Raw genomic sequence first — 21,869 nt, 5'->3', positions numbered from 1 at the left:
GCTGCTCACATTAAGGACAGAAGAGGGGCTCCGGTTTAGGGGCAATGGGCGGCTTCCTGGAGGAATTGCCAAGCATCTGTCATAATCAGATCACCACTCTATGTTACTGTGACCACCTGCAAAGACCTCAGAATAGATTTGTCACCTAAAACACATTTCTGGATTTATAATCATTCTGTAGAATGGTTTCTTAAATATTTACCGCTTCATTGTAAAGCTATGAGAATGAACGAAAGAAAATTAATAAAATAAACACAACTCTCCAGAGAGGAAACAAAAGAACTTCTTGTTTTCTTTGCTTTAGACATCCCCCTGGTGTACCTCCAAGTTTATTGAAAAAGAGATATGGCGGCTGGGATGGAAAGGGAAACTGAGATTCCTTATTTTGAAACCATCAATGCACTTCTTCCCTCCCTATTCCTGTTTCAGGTGGACGTTTGCTGCACGTGCACAGAGGCCAGGTCTCTTGGAGTTGGGACTGAAGAGTGTGTGGGGAAGAGAAAACATCGAAGACACCGTCACTAAAGGTACCATTTCTGTGAAACTTTTCCCATCCATCACTGCAGTGGCCAGTTCCAGGCTTTCACTTGTGACTGCATATTCCCAGGGACTGAGACTCTTTGTCACTGCAACAACGGCCTAGGGGACAGCCTCCCTGAAATGAGGTGCTCAAGAGCATTAGCTCCCCTGGGCTTCATGCCGTCTCAGAAAAAAACTGGGGAAACCGGGCACCAAGGTTTTGGCTTTTCATAAAATATTTCTGAAATGCATTTCATGATGTGGTTGGTAATAAAAGTGTATTACTGCTCTCAGTCCCTCCAAGACTAGGCTTGATTCCCAGCCCAGCCGTGCCTGCACTGGGCTTGCAGGAATCGGTGCTAAATTATTCACCAGCCCGACTAAAATTTCTGGAGTTCCAAAACCTCTAATAAAGTATTATGAAAAAATATCCATCTCTTTATCTCTATCCATAACCATTTATATGGCTAGAGGAAAAACCTGTCGTTTTATTTCTTTTAATTTAAAAGCTTTCCTAATTCCTTTTTCACACCACATATATATGTCTAAAGAATTTTCAGGTTGAAATAATAACCTTCTAAAAAATGGTCCATGGGCAAAGGCTCTTGGGATTCAGAGTTGACAGGCACAGTGAATATTTTGCTCCCTTAATAACTTTTGCTCGCTCTCAAACTTGACATGCCGAACTGGGAACTTCTCAACTAGGTATGGCCCTTATTTTATTGTAGAAAACAATGATAATATACCCACCAGCCTTCTCTCTATGTGTTTATATGGTTGCTAAAATTTGTTCTGGAAAAATTAATTTCCAACCTCAGATCCATAAGGTACCATTATCTGTCATGGCATTCTGCAGCATGGCATTCTGAAGCCCCAAGTTTGAATCAATCCAGACCAGCCCCAGCAACACCCTGCCTCACTTGGGGACATTGGCTACAAAGTACCCCAGGCTGTTTAACATACCTTTGAACACAGAAACTTATGAGACATTAGCACATGAAGCTGGCTATCAGCCATTCACACTTTATTTTTTTAAAAGTTTTTAAATGTTTTTATATTTATTTTTGAGAGAGAGAGAAACACAAAGTATGAGCAGGGGAGGGGCGGAGAGAGAGGGAGACACAGAATCCGAAGTGGGTTCCAGGCTCTCAGCTGTCAGCACAGAGCCTGACACACGGCTCGAACTGTGAATGGTGAGATCATGACCTGAGCCGAAGTTGGACTCTCAACCGACTGAGCCACCCAGGCACCCCTAGCCAGTCACACTTTAGAGAAAATTGGTTAATTTGGTGTTTTGAAGGTAACAGCTGGTTGAGATCAAGCTCTCTGCAACCAAGCAGAGCTGAAACAGGGTGGACCATCTGGGCGGCAACTAAGGGTAGCTGTTGCGAGAAAGTCATAGGAAATGTATTAAGATGAAGACATTTGAACTTACTAGAACTCTACTGAGAGAAGATATTGTGTAGCTGAAAGAATAGTGACAAGGCACTTACGTTATAAGATTAATATTTCTCCCCACCCTCCCACCTCCGCCAAAGAAACCTATTCAAGTAAAACTCATTGGTTTCTAAACTGACTTCTGAATAACGTGGGTTCAGGGTGGGTATGAGATCCAGGGTGCTGTCATCCTCTGGTAAGTCGATGTTGAATAAATGTTTAAAGAATGTTGGTTTAAATGTAAGACAAATTATTAGCCTGACAAGAGCACCCAGCTATTTTCATCAGCCCTAATACCTGAGGCTTCTGACGGAGGGAGTGGAGGGATGAAAGAGGGAGCCCAGGACCCCGCCAGCCGTATGAGACTCTGTGAGGGCACTGAAAAATCAGGCCAGAATGAGACTCTGTGAGGGCACTGAGAAGTCAGTGTGCAGACAGACAGTGGGAGAGGGGTGACCCATGAGGACAAGCATCACATCCCGTCTGGACCTAGCTTTACTCCGGCAACAAGGACCCTGCTGCGGTCTGACCTCATGCAAATCAATCCGCAGGCTGAATCAGAGAATGTTCATGGAAAGCAAGGATGAGCCTAATGATTAAACAGCCCCCGAGGATGACCCTTGTGATACTGTGATTTATAATAAGAAATATATATTTGGTCTTCATCCAGTTTCTGACACAGAACTTCCCAAACCCTTGAAAAGTCCTAAATGATAAGAGCTACATAGGCGTCTTGATATTCATAATGAACCCCTTTCAACCACACCTGAGTTTACGCTAATATGGAGACTTTGGGAAAGCACCTAAGGATAGGGGCTGGAAACCAACCTTGACATTGGAGTGTTGGAAATTTTAGTCCCACCCCCTTACCCTCTGGGGAGGGGAGAGAGTTGGGAGACTGAGTTCAATCACCAATGGCTAATGATTTAACACATCACACCTGTATAATGAAGTCTCCATGAAACCCAAAGGGACTGGCTTCAGAGAGCTTCCTGGTTCAGGAACCAGGACACTTCCATGTGCCACCATGCTGGGCCCCATAGAGACATAGACACAGAAGCCCCTTTGTTCAGGGCCTTGCCCGATGTATCTCTTCACCTGGCTGTTGATTTGTGTCCTTTAAAATCCTTGGTGATAAACTGGCAATCCAGTGAGTAAACTGTTTTCCTGAGTTCTGCGAGCCGCTCTAGCAAATTAATTGAACCCAAGGACGGGGTCATGGCAACCTCTGATTTATAGCCAGTTGGAAGCACAGGTAAAGGGGACTTCTAATAGGCATGCGAAGTGGGGGCAGTCTGGTGGGACTGAGCCCTTAGCCTGTGGAATCTGACACCGTCTCCAGGTAGGCGGTGTCAGAATTGCATTGAATTGTAGCACACGCGGCTGGCATCAGAGAAAAGCTTGGTGTGGAGGAAAAAAACCCACACGCTGGAATTGGTGTCAGAATCAGAACGGTAATTCCAAACCACATCAGGGCTGTAAGCACATCAGGGTTAAGCTCCGTTTCAGGATGGGGCTGAGGGATGGCCAAACCACGGCTGGAGGTGAGGGGCCTACCCTGAAGCCAGCAAAACACTGTCAAGGCAGGGGTGTGGGATGCTGCTGGCCCTCCTGAGGGTGCAAACTCTCTGAAGTCTACAGGATGCAATATGCGGAGGTAGTTCTCAGAAGCACCAGCTGCTCTGTTGATTGAATCTCAAAGCCACCTCTGAGCTCCGAGGCCAGTCCATCTTAACCCTGCCAGGCCTTGTCACCTGTGTGCACTTGACCTCACAGGGGTGCACGGATAGTCCAGATTAGCCCTCTCCCCCACAGACTTTCAAATAGCTCTTCCCCAGCGTGGGCTGGTGTTAGAATTGCAGCAGTCCTGCCCGCAGGTCACCCGGTGGCTCTTTGGCAGTTCACTCGGAGGAGCACTTGCCAGGCTGGTCCGAACTGCCTTCCTTGGCCTGCTTCTATCCCACCTTCATTCCCCATGCATTTGAAAGCAGCTTATTTTAAAAGCTGATTACATGAGCCTTTAATAACATTAGAATTTAAATGGCCCCAGATAGGCTTTCAGCCTCTTGCCAAATTGAGATAAATGTGATATTTGGGGAGCTGAGCTCCCAGCTTCATGGTTGCTCTGGACCGCGGACAGGCTTTGAAGCTCTGTGTCTCCCATGCTTCTCTGCAGCCTGACACTGGGTTTTTGTGGGTCTCTAAGGTCCCTTTTATCCCTAAAGGTCTAGGGCTCTGTGTGTAGCTGTGTCTCCGTGATCATGCATTAATTATTAAGGAAAAGTAAGGTGGGGACAAGGGCACAGGACAAAGTTATAATCTGTGTGTGATGCGCTGTGGGGAAACTTCTCTCTGTGATCCCGTACGCTCTGATAACTTTCAGTTCCAGGCAGCACGCCTTTATTGAACAGCTACTATTTAGGCATGGTGCTAAGAAGGAAATGGTCAGGAGTAGGGATGTTTCATCTGGGTTAATACGTTCAGCTCCCTCGGTGACTCTTCCAGGTGGGTTCAGTGCTGGGGAGGGGAAACACTTATGGAGCCATACAAATATGACTGCCTCCTGATTTAATACTCTGCTGCATGTTTAAAAATTTTTTTAATGTTTATTTATTTCTGAGAGAGAGAGAGAGAGAGAGAGAGAGAGAGAGAGAGAGAGAGAGAAGGCATGAACAGGGGAGGGGCAGAGAGAGAGAGGGAGACACAGAATCCGTAGCAGGCTCCAGGCTCTGAACTGTCGGCACAGAGCCCGACGCGGGGCTCGAACCCAAGAACTGTGAGACCATGACCTGAGCCGAAGTCAGATGCTTAACTGACTGAGCCACCCAGGCGCCCCATCTACTGCACTTTTTAGAAAAAGTGAAAAACACAGTGGGGCTGTGGAGTGGGAACCCACCAAAGGTGAACATAACAGATAGTTCGGCGTTGAGGCTGTATTTTCTCTCCACGTCTTGCAGTTTACATGGGAAAGATGTACCCACACTGGGTGTGTCACCTGAGTCTACATGCAAGTTCATCTGTCCTTTCGCTAAGCCTGGGGCCATACAGGGTATCCTCAGTTTGTTCCCCTTCTTGGAAAGCCTCTACAAAAGCATCCTCCCCAACTTGCTCTCTCCTGTCTCTCTGGAGAGAAAGTGTCCCTCCTCCTTCCGAGGATGACTCCTCCCCTGAGTTCTCAGTACCTTCCCTTTTACCTCCTCCAGGACCGTCACCCAGGCATTGTGCCTCTCCTCACTCACATCACCTCTCACTTTCTGTAAGTTCTTCCTCTGTTGCTTATAAACATATCTTGGTCTCCATTAAAATGAGCAAACAGAAACAGCTTTCCCTTGATTTTGTGATTCTCTCCTCTTCTCCTAAATTCTGTGAAGAATAGTCTAGATTCACTTTTCACCCACCCAAGCAACAAATTCAACTTAATTCCTCACACACGCATGGAGTGCACACTATGTGCCATGCCTGGCTGGATCCTGGCCCCTGGGAGGATGCTCTTGTAAGGCGGCCGAGCAAGTGGGAAGTGAGCTGATGGGCTCACACACTACAGAGAAGGAGAATGGGAATCATCAGCCCTATCTTGGGGCCAGGGGGCAGCAAGGAAAGTGTCATAGAAGTTCTGCAGGCACATGGAGAACCCAGGAAGGGAGAATAGGAAGGAGGAGGGGCAGTTCAGGTAGAAGGAACGGCAGTGGCCAAGGGCACTGAGGGGACTGAGGCAACACAATATGGAGATGACACCATCTACCCGACAAGACAAGGGGCGTTGAGGCAGCAGAGGACAACAGACAGTCCTCAAGTGTGAGATTCCAAAAAACTTCAACTCTTTCTTGCAAACAGTGGAGAGGTCCAAGCCAGAGAGTGACATAATCAGATTGCCTTTTACTTTTTTTTTTAAGTGATTTTTTTATTATTTATTTTTTTTATTTTTTAACATGGTTTATTGTCAAAATGGCTAACATCCAGTGTGTACAGTGTGCTCTTGGCTCTTGGTTTTGGGGTCGATTCCTGTAGTTCATCACTTACCTACAAGACCCAGTGCTCATCCCAACAACTGCCTTCCTCATATTTAAAGAGAGACAGAGACAGAGACAGTGTGAGTAGGGGAGGGGCAGAGAGAAGGAGAGAGAGAGAATCCCAAGCAGGCTCTGCCTGCACTGTCAGCATAGAGCTCAAAGTGGGAGACCATGACCTGAGCTGAAAACAAGAAGCAGATGCTCAAGCAACTGAGCCACCTAGGCGTCCCAATCCCATTGCCTTTTAGAAAGACCCCTGGGAAACATCAATTAGAGGGGGAGCTCAGATAAGAAGCTGCTCTAATCATCCAGATAAGAGGCGATAGAGGCCTGGGCGCCTGGGTGTCTCAGTCGGTTAAGCATCTGACTTCGGCTCAGGTCATGATCTCGCGGTTTGAGAGTTTGAGCCCCGCGTCGGGCTCTGTGCTGACAGCTCGGAACCTGGAGCCTGTTTCGGATTCTGTGTCTCCCTCTCTCTCTGCCCCTCCCCTGCTCACACTCTGTCTCTCAATAATAATAAATAAAACGTTAAAAAAAAATTTAAGAGGGGATAGAGGCCTGAACTAAGAGTGGCCTGGGGATGAAGGGTAGGGAATGTTAACACAATCCTCCCCACCCCCCATGTGTCTCATTTTGGGTTCACCCAAACAGCAGTTCTCTCCCTGCTCTCACCTTGATCATCCGTGATGCCTTCCTTATTGTCCTTACTGAACTTGTATTATAGTCATTTGTGTATGTCCCTGATTTTCCTTATCAGATTGTATTTTTGTCTCTCCTTCTTCAAATTACAGTACCTTGCTCATAATAAGAGCTGAAGAAAAGGTTATTTAGTTGAATTGAATTTTCAAGAGCTTCAAACCATGAATAATTGAGGAATCAACCATGTATAAGTGCTTATCATTTACATAATTGTATAAACAAGCTGATAAGATTTTTTTTCCTCCGTTATTTTTATTATCCCAGAATGCCCCACTATCTCCCTGTTCTCTAGATTTTTAAGGAAGTGGTAAACAAGTGTTCTGTAACACACACAAGTAACAGAGGCTCTGCCTGGCTCTCACCTCCCCAGGCAAGGGAAGCGGTCGCAAGCAAGGAACAGATGATTGCATTGATTGAAAATGAAAGCCATGTATAAATATTGAGAAATATGCTGTCTGAAGAGACAGAGAATTGCGGAGCACACTGCATGATGGGACCCGTGTGCAGAGTTCCGAAGGTCAATGTGCAGATACAAATTGATTAAGCTAAGTACTTACTGAAATTGCTTTCCAACACACTGATGAGAATTGATCATAAGCAGGACCCATATTTACAGTGAAAATGCTTATGTAAAGTTACCCTTTGGTATGTGACCAAAGCAAATTTAGATTGTCCGGATTTTTTCCCAAGTGGAGGTACCCGCGGGTAGAGTTGACAAATGCGTCATAAAGAGTCCGCCAGCACTTAGAATTTCGTGAATGCAGATCTGCCACAGAACGGCCTTATTGTGACATCTTTTTATAATCCTGAGGTTAGCCTCCCTCTCATTCTCTCGCACACCAAACCAAAGGATCCTGACTAGCCACAAGTCAGCCTTACCTAGGGTGGTACCCACACTGCCACTCCTTTTTGTTTTTGTTTTTTAACATTTCTTTATCTAGTTTGAGAAGGGGTGGGCAGAGAAAGAGGGAGAGAGAGAATCCCAAGCAGGCTCCTCATTGTCAGCGCAGAGCCCGATGCAGGCCTTGAACTTACAAACTGTGAGATCATGGCCTGAGCAGAAATCAAGAGTCGGATGCTTAACTGACTGAGCCCCCCAGGTGCACTGCCCACCCCCGCCTTACACTGCCACTCTGCAACACAATCCCTAGCTCCTAGGAAACTGGAAGACAGAAATCTCACCTGGAATGCATCCAACATGCTTAAGCAGTGATGTGAGTGCCACTGGCCAGGGCCCTTTCAGCTGCGGGGAAGAGAAGGAAAGAGAAGCAGGTGGTCAAAAGGAAAGACAAGGCAGATACAGGGGAAATAAGAAAGGGGAACAGAAGGCCCAGTTAGCGAGTCTTTACTGAGTAATTTTTATGTGTCAAATACAAAAGTAATGAGCCATGGGCCACATTAAAGGAGTCCATATCATGGTCCTTGCACCCGAGGAGCTTAGGATTTCATCAGGAGGGCAATTCTAAACCCAGAAAACAAATTACATACCAGTGCATGACAATATAATGGCGTACTGATATTGCACCCCAGCTTTGGCTGTGCTGTTACTGAAAACCGAGATGGAGCGAGTATCATGGGTTCTGGGAGGTGAACATGGACAGAGAACACCTCACGGCAGAGGTCGTGGGCATCAAGCTGACCTAGAAAAGAGAGGTGGAAGGAAGCCAGGGAGGCAGAATGAACATGACACCTCGGACTTAACGAAAAACAATAAGAACAAAAGGAGAGGAAAGAAAGAGAACTGGAGGAAGAAAAAGGTGCCGGTGGTGGTCAAGGTAGAATGGCCTCACGTCTTTCGGGCACCTGTGCCAACGCTTGGATTGCCTTGGCCGAAGACCAACAATTTAGAGGCAGAGAATATTTCTGTGGTCCCAGTAGCAGTGGGCTTGGGCTAGTGCCAGCCAATTTTTGTTGTCTCTGCCATCACTAAGTGGAGCATCTTTTTCCTCATGTTTGCTCGAGAGGAATGTTGTTTACACTGACAGCCTCATGCACTTCAGACAGATCTCTGACAACTGAATTCTCTTATTACTAACAATTGAGTGTGAAGAACCCGTGGAAACTCCACAGCAGATGAGATGGCTTCATTAGCTCAAAGTTCTGGTGGCCTCTGAGAAATGGAGAGATTGGTAAATTAAGGATAATTTATTAGATGCATTTCAAGTGATTTTATGAAGAGAACAGGGTCTTGCCCACAAAATATATTTTGATTGGTGCAGAGAAATCTCCCTGCACCCCAAATTACTTTCCCACTCCACCCTCACTCCGTTTTAAATTTTAAGAAAATAGAATTAAACAGAAAATGCCTGGCTCTGCCATTGTCTAAAATTCTACCATTTGAGATACATTCTTGCTAAGGTGTTGTCTCTCTCAGATGTCCCTTTTGAAAAGCATGTGTCCCCGGAGAGACCCGTTTATCTGTGCCAGAATGCTTATTGTTTTATTAGGTGATTTTCTGTCTAAAGGCCACTGGAGGAGGAAAACTCTTAGAAGAGGAGGAGAAATGATTTTTTTTTTTTTTTTTTTTTTAGCACATGGGGCCGTGCTAGGGAAGGCAGAATGGAGGAGGGTATTCAGTGCAAGCAATGGATGGTCTGGATGACTGAAGAGCAGAAGAAGGGATAGAAAGTAGAGCCAAAAGATGGGAGTGGGGAGGGAGGGAGAGAGAGAGAGAGAGAGAGAGAGAGGATGAATCAGGATGGAACAAAGCTAGAATCAATCTTTGTCTCCTCTGTATGTGGCCTGGGGCAGCCCTGACTGATGGGCAAATTCAGGTGCCACCTGTGAACTCAGCATCGCTCAGAAAGGAGGAGGGGCAAGGATAAAACCCACAGGGGGGCTACTTGGGAGGCTTTGCCGGGTGCAGGCTAGATGTACGTGTACTCAGCTAAGTCACGTCCAGTTGCAGCAAAACCATAACATGTCTTTCATTAGGTGCAGAGAAGAAATGCCTAGAGATCACCCCAGTGCAGAGCAACCATGGCCATGGGCCAAGGGGGTGCCATGATTCCCAGCTGAGTCGGCAGACTACAATAAGCTGGAGAATGATTTAAGAACTTTGGAGGTGAAACTACGAGAACCCAGATAATCTGATACTAGAAACACCCACCCACCAAATGTTTGGTCTAGGACTTTAGACGTTAGTCTAGTCCAACCCTCATCTTCTAGTGGGGGAGAGGGAGCCCAGAGAAGAACTGAGATTTGTTGCTTTCTGTCTGCTAAGTACTGTTTCAATCGCTTTTTATGTATCAACTCCTCCCAACAACCAATAGTAATAGTTATCGTTGTTATCTCTATTCTACAGATAAGGAAACTGAGGTATAGAAAAGCTAAATGACTTGAGCAGGATCCAACCACCTAGTAAGCAGCAGAGTGGGGATTTGAACCCAGACAGTCTGAGTCCAGAACTCCTCCACAGAAGCCTTGCCCTGAAAGATCTGTCTGAGAGCACACAGTCAGACACCAGCAAGGAAAAGCCGCGTCTTGTAATGTGAACCCTGGCACATTGAGGTGACATTGCAGGTACATTTGTGCGACGATGATGGCACGTCGGGGACAGGCTACAGCACACCTGGTGATTCTTAGTGGGAGCTGAAGCCCATTCTGGAAGGGCAGTGAGTCGTCTATCTCTCCTTAATCAAAGAGAGGCAATGGATTTGTAATGGAGACACTGCTATTGAAGCTGTGAGAATTATTGAGAGAATGGCACTGAAATGGAGGAGTAGATGTCTCTCTCCTCAAAGAGGAGGAGCTTGAGGTGATGAGACTGTAAAGAGAGTATTGATGAGGGTTTGATAGTGGTCAATGCAACAGCAATAGACTGTGAGGGTGAAAATAGAGGAAGGGTGGCGATGCATGGAGTCACTCAGTCAACCACGCTTCCTGAATGCTAACTTTGGCCAGCGGCTAAGTGCCCTGGAAGGAATGAGGTCTAATCCACCATGAGCTTACTTACCATCGGATGGATAAGACAGGGCAGTGGTAAACAACTCACCTCCCCAAACACACACTGAAATATGAGAGATATAGGCATGCATCACCAGTTATATTAATACAGCCTCAAACCGTTCTGAAGAAGAAATTGGTAGTTAGGATTCTTGGAATCAGGGAGACAACCATAACAGAGGGCCGGCAGATGAGATGTTGACACCTTCAGATAAGGGTTATCACTGGCTGTTATGGATGAGACCTGTGGATGGAGTGGTGAGTTGTAAAAAGGTGACAATGGCAATAGTGAAGTCACCTTGGGAAGTGGCAGACCTTTTGTAGTCACCTCGATCATGGGCAATGCGATAAAGGAAAAGGAGGGAGGCCTCTAACCTTAATAGAGACATTGGGTACATGTCTAGAGTGGAAGAGGGATGCCTGTAGCTTTATCAAAGCTGACCGGGTTCTTGTATCAGAGAGGGGTGGATAAAGACACTGAAATTGTTATGGGAACAATTATGACTGTAACTGAGGTAATAATGAAGATAATGGACCTGTAATGAAAAGCTGGTGGCTATAAAGGAGAAGGTGAGGGCAACTGGAATGTAGAAGGGGGAGATGAGGGAGGTAATGGTCGTGATGCGAAAGGTAATGGAGTTATAACGTAGATGATGCGAAAGGTAATGGAGTTATAATGAGGTGATGACTACAGAGTTGGGCGCGGGGTTGCGGGGGCGGGGGGAGATGATCATCTTAATGGAAGCGAAGGAACTGTATGATACAGGTGAGAACTGTATGCAGAGCATGGCCACAGCTGTGGGTGACCGGGGGAGTAATGAACAGCTACACCCAAAATTCTTGTTATGCCAGGAGTTCTAATGGACCCTAGAATAAGATAATAATGTTAATGGAAAAGATGATGACCTCCATGAAAACCAGGAGCCTTGTGATGGTATTTAGAAATACCTATTTAGGGGGAGAGACAAGAGGAGGGATGGAAATGTGACTGAGGGTGGACCGGTGTGGACATATCCATACGTTCCAGGGCTGAGGCTCCTGAGGGTGGTTCACTGGACTCATCCCCACGGGTGATTTGGCTTTAGTGCAGCTGCTCCCACTTGTACGAGGCATTTGTCATGCATGAAGCAAGTCTGAGATGAACAGACGTGGCTGCGGGAACAATTCAAGCTTACAATCTAAATTTTGTTCTTAAATTAGGCATGACAACACACTAGCTCAGATATAGTACTTCTGTGAGCAGATATGTAAACAAAACGTCCGGGAGATGCATGGGTTTGCAGCAGAAATAAATGTATACAAGGGATTATTTATTTTTTTAATATATTTTAAACCATTAATGCCTCTTCCAAGTGAAGAAATGGGAGCTTAATCCTCCACGGGTCACTGATGAACTTCGGAGACCTTCAAGTGGGAAACGTGTTTGTGGCAGCTTGTGCTGCTGGTCTGGCTGGGGAGACTCTGATGTGGGCTCTGCACTGGGATCTGGGGAGCCAGCATTCACAAGGGTCCCCAGTGCAGCTGGTGTTTCTGCATCGAGAAGCCTAGACATGTACACAGAATGTAAACCACAGACCAGAGAACTAACACATGATTCCAGACCCACACCAGGCATCCAGGAAACACAAGCAAAAACGTACAGCCTTTAAGGGAAGCAGAGACAGCCAGAGAAACTCATTGTCTATACAAGGAATTGCTGTGCATGGAACACAAGTGCTCTCTGACTCTGTCCAGTACCTAGATGCCACCTCTGAAGACCAACTATATCCAAACCACTGGAAAAGCTTTTACACAAATGGAGATTCCTGGGTCCCGCTTCATGAACAGTCTGATTCTGTTTATTAGGAGCAGAGCCTGTAAATCTGTATTTTAACCTCCCCTCGCCCCTGGAAATTTTCCCACGGACTCTAGTGTGGGAACCATTCTGCTCACCCATGGCCCTTATAAGGAGACTGTCAGGCAAGACGTGTAGAAAGCACATTTCATGAGCGTAAGCCAAACCAACCTTTCAAGCAGATTTGTCCTAACGGTGGGATTTGAGCAGCATTCAGCAGCCTCTCCCTAACAGAAAATTATCCTCCACCCGAGTGTGCTTTTCCCTCGATGGAGACTCGCACAACTGACTTAAGCAGCCTCCCAGCAAGGGACTGCTAGAATGCTGCAATGGCACGAGGCAGTGCCAGGCAACCAGACCCTATTTCCTCTAGAATAGAAGGAATGAAGCAGTATGAGGACAGAAATATGTGTGTGGGGGTGTGGGGGGGAGGAACTGGAGTGGTGAGGAGGGAGGGAAATATCCAGAGAAGACATTCCAAGTCCTGGTTATGGAAATGGGTATGGATCTGGAGGTGAGAGTGGGCATGGCCATGCTGTCTTCTGAAGGTCCGTCCTGTCCAGCCCTCAGACGTGCCACTTTGTTCTTCAGGATTCCCAGGGATTAAAAGATGTCAATATTGAGAAATATTCAACTTATGTTTGGGGAGGTACACATCGCTTCTGTCCTTGCATGATATGTAAGTTGTGCACGTGTACCCATGTCTACACCTAAATCAGCCAAATTAGAAAATGAGTACAAACACCAAACAGTTCCATTACGAAGAAAATTTATTTTTTTAATTGCTGGACAAAATGATAGAATATTCTTCAATAACCTGTGTCTTAATTTTTCCTGCCCCTTCAACTAAACTCTTTAAAGAGATCAGCAATGTCCTGAAAGATTGAAGTACAAAGCCAGTCACGGTCTTCTTTTCTTTGGAAGAAAAACTTGGGTCCATTAGCACCAGCTTGCCCAGCTCTGTCTCAGGGACAAAAACCCAGAGCATTTGCTCATGTTCCCTTAGAGGAATAGTGAAGTTCAAGCCCTACTTGATCCACTTGGGAGTAACTCAGGCAATCAGGTTGCGGCTGTGATAGAAAGTGACTTTGTGGGCACAGTGTGGGTCCTCTCTTCAGCTGGTCACTTCTCCTGTCCTCCCTGGTCACCACCCTTCCAAGAAATTGTACCCGCAGTCCTTTCAGAACTATGCCTCGCTTTTCCAGGGGTGCTGACCCGCCTCTTGAGAAATGCCACCTTCCTCCTGAGCTATGTTGTCATTTGTTAGCGGCTAATCATTCATTAACCTCCCAGGTACCTCCTGGAAGCCAGGACCTCACCTTCATTTGTAAAGGTGGTTCATCGGGTCCCCCTTTAATAAAATTACAACTTCAGGAAACAGATCATTTGTATCAAATACAACCCCATGGCTTCCTCTTATGTTAATCATTTCAGGCAGGTGCTATTAGGTAATTCAATCACTAGGCTACAGAAAGCAGCCACTGAATTAATGAGGAATGAACTCAAATTCTGAGTAAGAGATTTTCTGAATAAATGGCTCTGAATGAAAAAGCAGGAGCCAAGCCTATAATCACAGCAGATGACAACAATACAAAATTGCATATTAAACACAGTCCCAACTTCCATCTATTCTCAGTCCACAAACTCTTTTGGAGCCAAAAGAACATATTGCGACTGCCGCCAGCAGCTTCCACGTTTGCCACTTGTCTAATATTTCCTTAACGCTTTTTCAGGTGAACTGAATATATTCTGTAGCTCTCATCCCAATGTAAAATAAGCTTTAGTTTATCCCCAGGGCTCGCCTTGCGTTAAAAAGAGCATCTTTGGGGTGCCTGGGTGGCACCTTTGGTTAAGTGTCTGACTCTTGATCTTGGCTCAGGTCATGATCCTGTGGTTCATGAGTTCAAGCCCTGCATCAGGCTCTGCACTGAAGGTGTGGAGCCTGCTTGGGATTCTGTCTCTCCTTCTCTCTTCCCTTCCCCTGCTTGTTCTCTCTCTCTTTCTCTCTCGAAATAAATAAACATTAAATTTTTTTTTTTTAAAGCATCTTTGTCCACAGCCACATTCAGACTTGAAACCTGTCTGGCCTCCCATCTGGTCTGCCTGCATCTGGCCTCCCTTCCCTCTAGGACACTTTCTTCACAGCCACCAGGATGGCCCTCCCCAAGCTCCGATCTCACTACATCACATCCCTGCGAAACACCCTCCATTCACTGTCACTGTCCTCATCTTTTTAGCATGTCACACAAAATGCTTGGTGACTGGGCCCCAGCCTGTCTTTCTAGCCCGTCTCTGGTTGCCACTATATAGGAATGCATCCTAAATTCTAGCCATACCCAGATTCTTGACATCTCTGAACATTCCATGCTCTCTCTTAGTGCCTTATGTTTCTTCCTCTAGAGTGCCTACGCCAACCTAATTCTGAGCAATGCCCATCCTGATCCCCTTGGTACCTCCATTGCTAGACTGAGTCAGGTGCCCTTTTCCTCATCCTTCTTTAGCAGCCAAAGGCAGAATTCAGTTATTTAACATAGCACTCAATACTACAACAGCTGGAGCATGGAGTCTCTTTCTTCAACTGACACCAAGTTGAGAATAAGACACCATGTAGTGTTGAACCTTGTATTTGCAATGCTGGGCATATGGTAGACACACAATAAATATTTGATGAATGAATGAGCCAGTGATAGAATAAATGAAGTCAGGGTTGAATAAATGGATGAACCCAATGACACGATTTAGGCCAATTCTAGCAGCCACACTTCCCAACTCTGAGCAGCAGCATTTACAAAGTTTATTTTCATGATCTGAAATTCGGTCAGTGAAGACATGGCACAGGATGAGTGAGTTTTCCTACAGCTGATGATTTCATCACCACGTGTTCATCTTCCCTCTCTTTAGTAAATATCTGATGAACTAGACTCTGCAGCAGAGATGGGATGCTCCCCTGTGGCCAGAAACCACTGATAGGACGAGCCACGTGGTGACCCACATGGCCTTCCTGGGACTGGAGCTTCCAGCTCCATAGGAAATCTCCCAGGCTCTGCACACGGCATTTGGTTCTCCGGAGCTGTGGTCGCTGGCATTTATCACGCTGTGCTTCATCAGAGATTTAATCAGGTTTGAGTTTTTAACAACGTGCTCGTCACGCTCACTTAACTTAAAATCAAGCCTGTTCAGGCATTAGTTGGTCCTATTCACTCAGTCTGGTAGTTTGGGCATTTAAAACTCTAGGATTTTTCATCAAGGAGCACTGTACATTTTTACCAAGCATCCCTTATGTGTAAACCTCGCAGGCTGGCTCCCTGGTTGAAATAGTCCAACTCTGGGGATCGTACTGCAATGGAGGAAGTATCTTTATAGTAGTTTCCTATTGATGACATAGCAAATGACCACAAGCTGAGTGGCTTAAAACAATGAAAATTTACTATCTTAGAGGTCTATAGGTCAGAAGTCTGACATGGGTCTTACTGGGCTAAAATCAAGAAGGTGGCAAGGCTGTATTCCCTCTGGGAGGCCTAGGGTAGAACCCACTTTCTCACCCTTTCCACCTTCTGCCATATAAGGTAACATGCACAGGTTCTAGGGATTAATACATGGATGTCTTTGGGGGGCTGTTATACTGCCTGTCACACTTGTGTGTCTCTGGACCTCCAGAAGGCATCCTTTGCATAACCTTGTGGGTCCAGCGTGGACTTCCCAACAGCATTCGTATTTCCTGAAAGCTTGATACAAATGCAGACTTGCAGGCCCAACCCCAGACCTTCAAAATCAAAATCTACATTTTCACCAACTCCCAGAGGATTCTGCATAGTGAGTATGAGAAACACCACTCTAGAGGCTCCCTGAGTGGCAGAGGAAAGAGCCGGCACTTAGTGTTATACAGACAGTGGTGTTATCTGGGATCATGTATGTAAAATTGGACAGATCTTGAAGGGGGAGCTCAATCAACAGCCTCCCTCCCTCTCAGGACTCTGAATGGAAGATAAAGAAGAGGGTCAGGTGGGACCATATCACTTGATAAGCCGAGATCAGGTCGTGTAGCTTTACTGCAGACGTAACATTGAACCAACAAGGAGAACTTTTTTCCCTGCCCCAGTCATGGCTGCACCAGACTGGGGAGGAGCCTCCCCGACCGCAGTGCCCTGCGGGCAGGGGCACAGTCTGTGTAGGAGAATTTCTGGCACAGAGTAGTGCATTGGGGAGCACGTGCTCTCTGTGGGTGGGCCAGCTCACAAGAGGAAGGAAGAGAAAGAGCCTGGACTGCATACACAAGCCCGGTTTCTCCTTTCAAACTCAGCAACCAGATAGGTCGCTAGTGAATAAGAGCATAATAAGACAGAAGTGTTCCAGCTAATAGACCTGCCTCCACATGGAAGGGAACATCAGGAGAGGGAATCAGCCTTTCCCCTAATAAATAGCATCTATATCACAGAATCATTGTGAGGAAAGTGATACAGCATGTGGGGTGGCACTCAGTACATCACAGTCCAACTACAAGGACTTTTGGATTACCCAGGAATACTAAAATGGGGCAACCCATTAGAATATCCTAATGACTTTGTTATACAATTCGAATTACTGGAAGCCCACTCTAGGGGATTAGGATTCAGCAGGTCGAAGACAGGGCTTGAGAATCAAATAGACATGAAATCCTGATAACACACAAATAAGAAAACGGCTTCTATCGTGATCCCTTCAGTCATTTGGACAGGACTTTACCTAAACCAGAAAGAATGAGTATTAGACAAGATTCTTTTGGTTGCAAGTTACAGACACCAAGTTGAACTGGTTTACACAAAAAAGGGAATATGTTGCAGGACTCATGGGTGTCTTATAGAGCACAGGAGGCAAGAGCAAGTGTGGAGAAAGGACTGGCCTCAGGAACCAGGCACTTTTAGGAATCCAGTGGTGCTGTCTCTCCATCTCTCCTGTCTGCTTCTTTCTATGACCAATACCACCTTCTCTCTGTGTTGCCATGTGTGCAGTGAGAAGAAGATCACACTCCTGAAGGTTCTTTGTTTCTGGACACTGCAGGCAGATGAGCTCTCCTTTGGTTCCAATTCTGAATTCCCAGGATGGAGAATGTGATTGGCCCAAGTCAGGTCAATTGTCTCCACCAAGTGCAGGAGCTTGAGGTCATAGGAGCCATCCCTCTATCTTTGTGGGGTATGTTGGAGGGAGGGCAATTCTCAGAGAAGGGAAGTCATTGCAAACTCAGTGGATACTCAATAGAATATATTCTATAGAATATAGAATAGACATACTATATCGTGTCAGTATTTAAAAAAATTGCTTTCCACCCAATAATAAAAAAAATAAAAGGAAAACCTTGAAACTTTGAGTGTCTGACAATTTTTTTTTAATTTCGAGCTTATACTTAGAATCAATGTCACTAAAATATCAGTTCTAGTGAAATCTTCAAGATTATGCCTCCTCCAACTTGGAATAGAAATCTCAGCTCCTTTGGAGAGGATGCTCTTATTCTATGTGGGTTCACATTCCCAGATCATTCAGGGCCCTTCTACAAGCTTCTTCCTGGTGTGAAGAGGGTTCTTTTCCATGAAGACATTTGCTAGGAGGAACTGCCAAATCCACTTATGTTATAATTATTCTTTATGAATGTGTCCACCTACCAGATGATAGGTTCTTTCAAGGTCAATATCTCACTCACCCTATAGTTACAGTGTCTATTATAGTAGCTGGCTCAGAATGACTACTCAATATGGGCTTGTTTACTTTAGGGATGCATGAGTCATTGTCCCTCAAAAAGTGATATAATAATGTACCAGAAATGGGGTCTAGGGAAGGAAAGGAGAACTTCCGGAGCTTTGGCTGTGTGAGAAGCAGTCTGCTCAAATCCTTACCCTTCACTCCAAGGTGTGCTGAGAAGTAGAAGTGTTACCTCTCAGAGATGCCACATGGCAGCTGTCTTAGGGTCATCATAGGGAGAGGAGGGTATAGATACTCTTTATGAATGTTTATTTTAATTACTGCTTTAAAAAACCCTTAGATTTCATAATTCACCATTCTGCTATGAAATCAATATTCTGGGGCTCAAATACCTTTGTCGTGACAGTGTTTTATTCTAAAAATGTATTTTTCTACGTTTTAACTTCTAAAATAATAAAAAAATTTCATTTATGGCATGACATAAATGAAACCACAATTTAATGAAATGGCATTTTGTGAATTTAAACCGAAGCAAATATTTGACATGCTTTATTTAGATTAATTTGCTGTGCATACTCTCCTGTTTTGATAGCAGGCAAGCTCTGTGGTATCATACGTTTACTGCACTAGGTTCTGAGACTCGAAGTGTGGAGTAGAAGCTGTGGGATCCAAGGGGACGCAATTCTGAGGGTCTCACAGGCCCACACTCAGGTTTCACTGGCAGTAAAAATTGGCTAGGAAGTTGTTTAACAAAATGATTATATCCACTCTTGCAAAACAAGAGTGTGATATTCATTTCCATGTTGGTAGCACTTTTGCCATGTAAATATTAATTTGCTTTTCATAATCTTAAACCAGTCCTAATGTACATTCTATGTAAATTATAAGCTAAACAATTTTTTGTGTGCATTATAAATACCATCCTGTACTAAACTTTCTCAAAAAATAATCTGCCAGTTCTAGGACACGAACACTATCAGTTCAGGGAAGAAACTAAGGCATATGTTTAGTAAGTTACTATCTGGTCCTTTATGAAAAAGTGTGCCAGTCCCTGGATTTATAGAATTAACATGATTTATAATGACTGAATAATACTGGTTTTGATTTGGAATCCCAGATACTAATCCAATTTCTTCCAGCCTCCTGGTAGATCTGAGTAAGAGCTTCCTAATACTTTACAGTTATAGAAGCTGTATTTGACTATGGTTGTGATTTGCCTTCCAGAACCACTAACCTGGCACAATGACCTCTATTCCAGAAGGGGGTCTGAAACAATAATAATGGTGCTGGTGACCCCCAAGGATGAGTCATGATCATCATGATAGATGTTATGAACTGGTATGGGTCATGAAAAAAAAACGGCATATAACTTTCACATCTGTGGATAGCAACTTGTGGTGTCTTTTTCACTTTTGTGTAAAGGTCTTCACAGCTCTTAAGACCAAGTGCACTTTGAAGATGAGGATATAATTCACAGACCCAATAAAAAATTCTGATTTATGGGAAGAAACTGAAATACATTTTCAAAAGAGATTTCACACACATATACACACACACACACACACACACACACACTCACAAACACACCCCATAAGGCTCGTCTTCACCATTAGGAAAACTTAAGTTCCATTTTTTGCATTTACAGGAAAAAGAAGAAAATTTTAAAAATGCAGTATAAGGTGGCCCCTGATCCCGAAATCTCTACATTTAATAAAGCATCCATTCTTCATTGGTGAGAAAGAGTTTAGACACAGTCCTTTCAAACCTAAATCAGACAGGGTTAATTTTTAGCTCTTTAGAGTTACTGTTGGGCCACATCATTGAGTTGACTGGAAAAGGTCCCCTTCTAAAAGCCTGTCCTGTGTGCCCACTGTTTGCCTGCTCCCAGAGCCAAGCATCAGAAGCAAGGTAGCCTGAAGTTGTCATGAACAAACTTTTGAAAATGGGAGTGAAGAGAGGATTCTTTAGGTACCCAGGGAACTGTGAAATAACGAAAAGGAGATAAGAACCAACAAAACCAAGAAGCAGGAGGAAAACTGGAAGCAAAATAATACAGTGGATTACATTTTTTCAGAGATAACCTGGGAACAGGCTTTATCGTCCAAAGACCATTTTCTCCCTCATCTAAAAATTCAAAGAGAAGAGTGAAAAGGATCAACTCTACAGCAAAGTTTGCCTTAAGTAACGTTAACAGCTAATTGAAAAGAGCTTTCAGGTGTTTGTTTTCTTTTTTTTAATTTTTATTTTTTCAAATGAAAACTCAACTTGTAAGAGAAACCATAGTTCCTATGCCGGCTCAGAAAAAACTAGACATTGGAGAACAGAAATAATTGCCCCAGCCAATAATGGCTCCTGATTTTCTAATAAGAAACCAAAACTAAACCAAACCAAAACAATAATGAAAAACAGTTTCATCAGTGCATTCAGAAAATTCTCAGTGAAAGATGTCTATTTGCTTTGTAAGATACAGTCCCTGCCTTTAAAGAATCTCTAATCCCCTTCTGGAGATAGGACTGAACACATCATTAGAAAACAGCATGAGGTGGCTTCTGTTCATGTGCTCACTCTAACAGTGCTATAGAAGTTAGAAGGGAGAGATACAAGGGAGTCGTTTGGGGCATATAACTGTATTAATCATCATTGCTGATAACAGATTACCCCGAGTCTAATAAGTTAAAATAGTAACCATTGATTGTCTCACGGTTTCTGTGATTAAGAATCTGAAAGCAGCTTGGTTGCTTGGTTCAGGCTCAGGGTCCCTTGTGGGGTTGCAATCCAGCTGTCAGCTGGAGCTTTAGTCATCACAAGGTACGAGCCTACTCATATGGTGGTTGGAAGTCCTTTGTTCTTCACCGTGCTTGCCTCTCCATAGGGTGCGTAACCACATGGTAAGCTGGCTTCTGCTAGAGCTAGCAATCTAAGAGAGAACAAGTTAGAGAGAGGGAGGATGCCCCAAGAAGGTGACCACGGTCTTTTTATAACCTAACCTTGGAAGTGACCTCCCATCACTTCTGCCATATACTATTTGTTAGAAGTGAGTCAACACATGCAGCGCACACTCCAGGGGAAGGAATTACACAAGGGTGTGAATATCGGGAGAAGGGGTCATGGGGGGCCACCCTAAAGGTTTCTACTAGAGTAACAAATGTGCTGAACTCAAGGGGGGGTGGTTAGCAAACTACGGCTAGAGGGTCTGACACTGGCTTTTGCAAATAAAGTTGTATCGGCCCTCAGCCACACCCACTTGTTTGCCTGTTGTCTGTGGCTGCTCTTGTGCTAATAACTGCAGAGTTGAGTAGTTGTAACAAAGACCTTATGGTCTGCAAAGCTTAAAGTATTTACTATCTGGGGCGCCTGGATGGCTCAGTCAAGTGGGCATCTGACCCTTGATTTCGGTTCAGGTCATGATCTCACAGCTCATGGGATAGAGCTTCACATCGGGCTCTGTGCTGTCAGTGTGGAGCCTGCTTGGGATTCTCGCTTTCCCTCGTTATGTCCCTCCCTTGCTCTCTCTCTCTCTCTCTCTCTCTCTCTCAATAAATAAATAAATAAATAAACTTTAAAGTATTTACTATCTGAAACTTAACAGATAGAAAGATTTGACAACAGGAAAGATTTGCTGAGCCCTGCTCTAGAGCAGTACTTCTCAAAATTTATATGCATGTAAATCACCTGGAGATCTTTAAAATGTGGTTTCTGATTCAGTAGGTCTGAGCAAGGTCTGAAACTCTGCATTTATAACAAGCTCCCAG

At 44.8% G+C, this 21,869-nt stretch overlaps 1 protein-coding gene across 1 annotated transcript in view; it reads left to right on the top strand.

The window, feature by feature from the left end:
- The window catches only part of TNR (tenascin R), a 407,762-nt gene that overhangs the window by 211,114 nt on the left and 174,779 nt on the right, over positions 1-21,869 (top strand). The window contains exon 2 of the mRNA XM_058701985.1: positions 430-527. The gene's annotated coding sequence lies outside the window, so the exon portion shown is untranslated. The remainder of the gene's footprint in view (positions 1-429; positions 528-21,869) is intronic.

The sequence above is a fragment of the Neofelis nebulosa genome, chromosome 15 (assembly GCF_028018385.1).
Source record: "Neofelis nebulosa isolate mNeoNeb1 chromosome 15, mNeoNeb1.pri, whole genome shotgun sequence".
Classification (NCBI taxonomy): domain Eukaryota; kingdom Metazoa; phylum Chordata; class Mammalia; order Carnivora; family Felidae; genus Neofelis; species Neofelis nebulosa.
The sequence above is the reverse complement of the archived record's forward strand: the minus strand, read 5'-3'. Positions and strand labels throughout refer to the sequence as shown.